This window comes from Diospyros lotus, chromosome 7 (genome assembly GCF_014633365.1).
Source record: "Diospyros lotus cultivar Yz01 chromosome 7, ASM1463336v1, whole genome shotgun sequence".
Taxonomy (NCBI): Eukaryota; Viridiplantae; Streptophyta; class Magnoliopsida; order Ericales; family Ebenaceae; genus Diospyros; species Diospyros lotus.
Genome location: NC_068344.1, coordinates 13,384,066 through 13,389,501, shown reverse-complemented (window position 1 = coordinate 13,389,501; position 5,436 = coordinate 13,384,066). Strand labels below are relative to the sequence as shown.

General features: G+C 36.4%; 1 non-coding gene across 1 annotated transcript; it reads right to left on the bottom strand.

Annotated features, from left to right (window-relative positions):
* Window positions 1–735: 735 nt before the first annotated feature.
* On the bottom strand, window positions 736–842 carry LOC127807034 (small nucleolar RNA R71). Its single transcript, XR_008024571.1, has one exon. It is a non-coding gene; the product is annotated as a small nucleolar RNA R71 (small nucleolar RNA).
* Window positions 843–5,436: the final 4,594 nt, after the last annotated feature.

Here is a 5,436-nt window from a genome sequence, read left to right as displayed (position 1 = left end):
GGTACACTTGCCCGAATTAATTGTGCGTAAATCAGACATCAAGTTTTTGGCGCCGTTGCCGGGGACTAGTGTATTGCATATCAAAACTACATAAGTTAGCCTTAGATTGAACATCTTTTTGTTTTCTTTTAGGTTTTGCAATTTTAATTTAATTTAATTATTTATTTTTTTTCATCTTTTAGAAATTTTATTTTTAATTTTTTTTTAATTTTTAGTATTTTTCTTTTTCTTTGTAGGTTTCATGGTGCATGACACGGAGTAGTAGTGGAGAACTGATACCCATTGATCAAGAAATTGAAAAAAACTTTGAAAAAGCAAAAGAAGGAGAAAAAGAGCAAAATGGAGCAAGAGCAACAAACTCAAAATAATCCAAGGACATTGAGCTCATATGCTACACCTACTCTAGATGGCACTACCTCAAGCATTAGAAGGCCCAATGTGCAAGCAAACAACTTCGAGATCAAGCCTGCAATTATTCAGATGATCCAGATGAGTGTACAATTTTCTGGCCCTAATGATGATCCTAACTCTCATATTGCTAATTTTCTTGAAATATGTGATACTTTTAGGCATAATGGAGTTAGTGAGGATGCAGTTCGACTTAGGTTGTTTCCCTTTTCCTTGAAAGATAGAGCAAAAGAATGGCTTAATTCTCTTCCAGCAGGTTCTATTACTACATGGAATGATTTGGCACAAAAGTTTTTATCTAAATATTTTCCACCTTCTAAAACGGCTAAATTAAGGAATGACATAACAACTTTTTCACAATTTGGTAATGAATCCTTGTATGAGTCGTGGGAGAGATTTAAAGAAATGCTTAGGAAATGTCCTCACCATGGTCTACCTGTTTGGATGCAAGTGCAAACTTTTTATAGTGGCATTAATCAATCTTCTCGTTCGATGTTAGATGCAACTGCAGGTGGTACCCTTATGAGGAAAACTCCCGAGGAAGCATATGAACTTTTGGAAGAGATGGCAGCCAACAGTTATCAATGGGACAATGAAAGAGCAAATAAAAAGGGAGTTGGAATTTATAATGTTGATTCTATCACTGCTTTATATGTTCAAATTGCTTAATTCAATAAGAATTTGGGTAATTTAGGGGTTTCAGCTATGAATGCTTCTTCTTCTTCTTCCCCCCATTTTCTTTCTTGTGAGCTTTGTGGGCGAGGGGGACATGCTAGTGTAGATTGTTAAGTAGGAAATCCTTTTTCTTCTAGTTCTTCTGAACAAGCTAATTTTATTTCTTATGGTGGCAACAGGTCAAATTTTAATCCCTACTCCAACACTTACAATCCAGGATGGAGGAGCCATCCTAATCTTTCTTGGAGTAATAATCAACAAAGAGTGCCCCCCGGCTTTCAACAACAACATCAAATTCCACAGGAGAAGAAGTCGAATTTGGAAGATATGATGGCAAAGTTTATCAATAGTACAGAGGCAAGAATGCAAAGCTTAGAAACTCAAATTGGACAGCTTACCCAAGCAATTTCAGAAAGACCACAAGGAGGCTTGCCTAGCAATACTGAGAAGAATCCAAGGGAGCATGTAAAAGCCATCACTTTGCGAAGTGGAAAAGAACTTGAAAGTAAAGAAAAAGATGAAGAGTGTACAAAAGAGGAAGAAAACCAAGAACTGGAAGCCAAAGAAGAGGATCGTGATTTATCAACAGAGAAAAAAGGGAGTTCTTCTTCACTTAATTTAAAATCTTACAAACCTCCTCTTCCTTTTCCTAAAAGATTTTTGAAGGCTAACTTGGATAAACAATTTGCTAAATTTTTAGAGGTGTTTAAAAAATTGCATATTTGAAGGATCATGAACGAGGAAACAAAGCATGCAACGGAAGCGTTTTAAAATCAAAAACGTTCCTCGTATTGATAAGAATCTAGGAGACTTACTTTTGCGGCGGATTACCGGACGGAATGGAGCGATGGGAGCTTCTTCGCGTTGTGGAGACGACGGCTGTCCTGCTAGCCTTCGGCTCCGTCGCATCAGAACTCAAACGCACCCTTTCGATCTTCCGGAGTATGACTCGAACTCGTGGCCTCTCTTCGGTGAAGAAGAATGAAAAACGACTTAAATGAAAAAACAACTAAAGAGAGATATATATAGGGAGAACCCTAGGGTTAAAACCCTAGTGGGCCAAACCCTAATGGGCCAAGATCTTTTAATTAATTTTCTAATTGGGTTAGCCCAATTAATTAATTAAAAACCCTAATGAACTATTATTTTATTCTAGCCCAATGGACCATTCTGAATAAAATAATTCTCTCTCAATGTAATTCATCCAACAAGCCAAATGTATTAAAAAATACATGAGTTACATCGAGCTACCCCGGGGACCAAAAGACAAATTATTCACGGCTACTAAAATGACCAAAATATCCCTGCTACCTAGTAGCTATATTTTGTCATTCTAAGTGTTCCAACTATCACCATATGGTAACACTGACCCCACGAATAATTTTGCATATGCCATGTCTTTGACCTACTAGTGTAATGACGAAAATACCCCTCTGCGTAACACCCATCATTTAGAAAGGAATAATGTACTAACACCTTTCTAAATGACTTCTACCATCCTTAGATCACTAGTCAAATAATCCGTGACTACTCGAATGTACTTGCTTATCACTGGGAGCTACCCAGAAGCACACACTCTTAAGTCACGTTCCCAGGGCCCTGGATTATTCGATTATTCTTGGACAATCACAAGGGGGTGAATCACAGAAACTATCTTGTATTAGTCTGTCTTAGCTAATTAGAAACCATACTCCCAACTCAAAAGGATATTGATCTTTGATAGACCTCACCTACAATGAATCTAAGAATATAGCTCCAGGTTCACTAGACCACCAACTAATACTCAAGTATTAGAGTACTCGTCCACGTAGTAGCAGTGATAGACTAGCTCCATGATAATTAGTACTTTGTCATTAGCTTCTATCACAGGTCCACTCTATGCATTCCAAATGCGCTTGTACAATTAGAGTAAACGGACTGTTTACTGGCTAAGGCAAGCCATCCTCCATTAGGATCTATTGCACAATGATCTTATCATGATAGAATGCCCAGTTCTATCAAAAGATCAAGAGTTATATTTTCTTGCTTATTAAGTACCCATGATTCATGCCTAACTGTGAAGAACGACCCATCACATGAATCACTTACTTAATAGCATGGACACCTTTCCAACAATTAAATGCAAATAATATATGTGCCATAAACTGAATAAAAGAAACATCATTACCATAAATTAAACAAAACGTGTCTTTAGGGCATACATTTCCAACAATATTAACATCCCTCTTCTTGATGCTATATCACAGATGCCAAGTTATGCCAAATTTTTGAAAGAAGAATGTTCTGCAATTCTACAAAATAAATTACCTCCAAAACTTAAGGATCCAGGGAGCCTTTCTATTCCTTGCACTATTGGTGGAATTAATTTTGATAAGGCTTTATGTGACCTCGGTGAAAGTATTAATTTGATGCCCTTTTCTGTTTTCAGGAAACTTGGATTAAAAGAACCAACACCCACCACTGTTTCTCTTCAATTGGCTGATAGAAGTATCAAATATCCAAGGGGAGTAGTGGAGGATGTTTTGGTAAAAGTAGATAAATTTATTTTTCCTGTTGACTTTATTGTTCTAGACATGGAAGAGGATCATGATATGCCCTTAATTTTACGGAGACCTTTTCTTGCCACCGGGAGAGCTTTAATTGATGTCCAACAAGGAAAACTTAGCCTTAGAATTAATGATGAAGAAGTTGTGTTTGATGTGTTTAAGGCTATGAAACATTCAAATGGAAATGAAAATGAATTCTTAAGGATAGATTTCATTGATGATTTGGTGGATAGGAAATTTCATGCATTAAGGTTAGATGACCCCATAGAAAATTGCATTGCTAACTCTTTTGATGTGAAGGATCAAATTTTAGATGAACAACACAAGGAGGCTGTGGGCTATTTGGGAGAAAAGCAAAAATTCAATCCATCCAAAAGACACAAATTGCTACCTTTGGATGTTTCCTCTTCCTCTTCTTCGAAAGCCAGACCATCAATTGAGAAGCCTCCTATTCTTGAACTTAAACCTCTTCCTTCTCATTTAAAATATGTTTATCTGGGGGTTTCATCTAGCTTACCTGTGATTATTTCTTCTTCTTTGATAGGTCTTGAGGAAGAAAAGTTGATGAGGGTGCTTATGGAGCACAAAAAGGCATTTGGATGGAGCATTGCTGATATTCGTGGAAAAAGTCCATCAATTTGCATGCACAAAATCTTGATGGAAGAAGGATTCAAGGCTATGGTGCAATCCCAAAGAAGGTTAAATCCTAATATGCAAGAGGAGTAAAGAAAGAGGTGATAAAATGACTTGATTCAGGTATTATCTTTCCTATCTCTGATTCTTCTTGGGTAAGTCCTGTGAAAGTTGTGCCTAAAAAGGGTGGAATCACTGTGGTGAAAAATGAAAATAATGAATTAATTCCCACAAGAACAGTAACGGGATGGAGGGTGTGTATTGATTATAGGAAATTAAATGATGTTACTAGAAAAGATCACTTTCCCCTTCCCTTCATTGATCAAATGATTGAAAAACTTGCGGGTCAAGAATTTTATTGTTTTCTTGATGGTTATTCTGGTTATCATCAAATTCCTATTGCTCCTGAAGACCAAGAGAAAACTACTTTTACATGCCCATATGGAACATTTGCATTTAGGAGAATGCCCTTTGGTTTGTGTAATGCTCCTGCAACATTTCAAAGGTGCATGATTTCTCTCTTTTCAGACTTCATTGATGATTTTATGGAAATTTTTATGGATGATTTCTCTGTTTTTGGATCTTCATTTGATGCATGCTTGCATAATTTATCTTTGGTGCTCAAAAGATGTGAAGAATCTAATCTCGTTCTTAATTGGGAAAAGTGTCACTTTATGGTTAGAGAAGGGATTGTTTTGGGCCATAAAGTGTCATCTAAAGGCATTGAAGTGGATCGAGCTAAAATTGAATTAATTGAAAAACTTCCTCTTCCTAAATCCGTAAAAGAAGTTAGAGGTTTTTTGGGACATGCAGGTTTTTACAGGAGATTTATTAAGGACTTCTCTAAAATTGCCAAGCCTTTAACTAATCTTCTAGTAAAAGATGTGCCTTTTCAAATCACTGATGATTGTATGCATGCATTTAATTGTTTGAAAGAGAAATTGATCCAAGCTCCTATTGTTTCAGCCCCCATGTGGAATTTGCCTTTTAAGATCATGTGTGATGTGAGTGATGATACTCTAGGTGCAGTTTTAGGACAAAGAATAGACAAGAAATTTCATACCATTTATTATGCAAGTAGAACTATGAATGATGCACAGAAAAATTATTTAACAACTGAAAAGGAACTACTTGCTGTAATGTTTGCTATTGAAAAATTTAGACCTTATTTGAT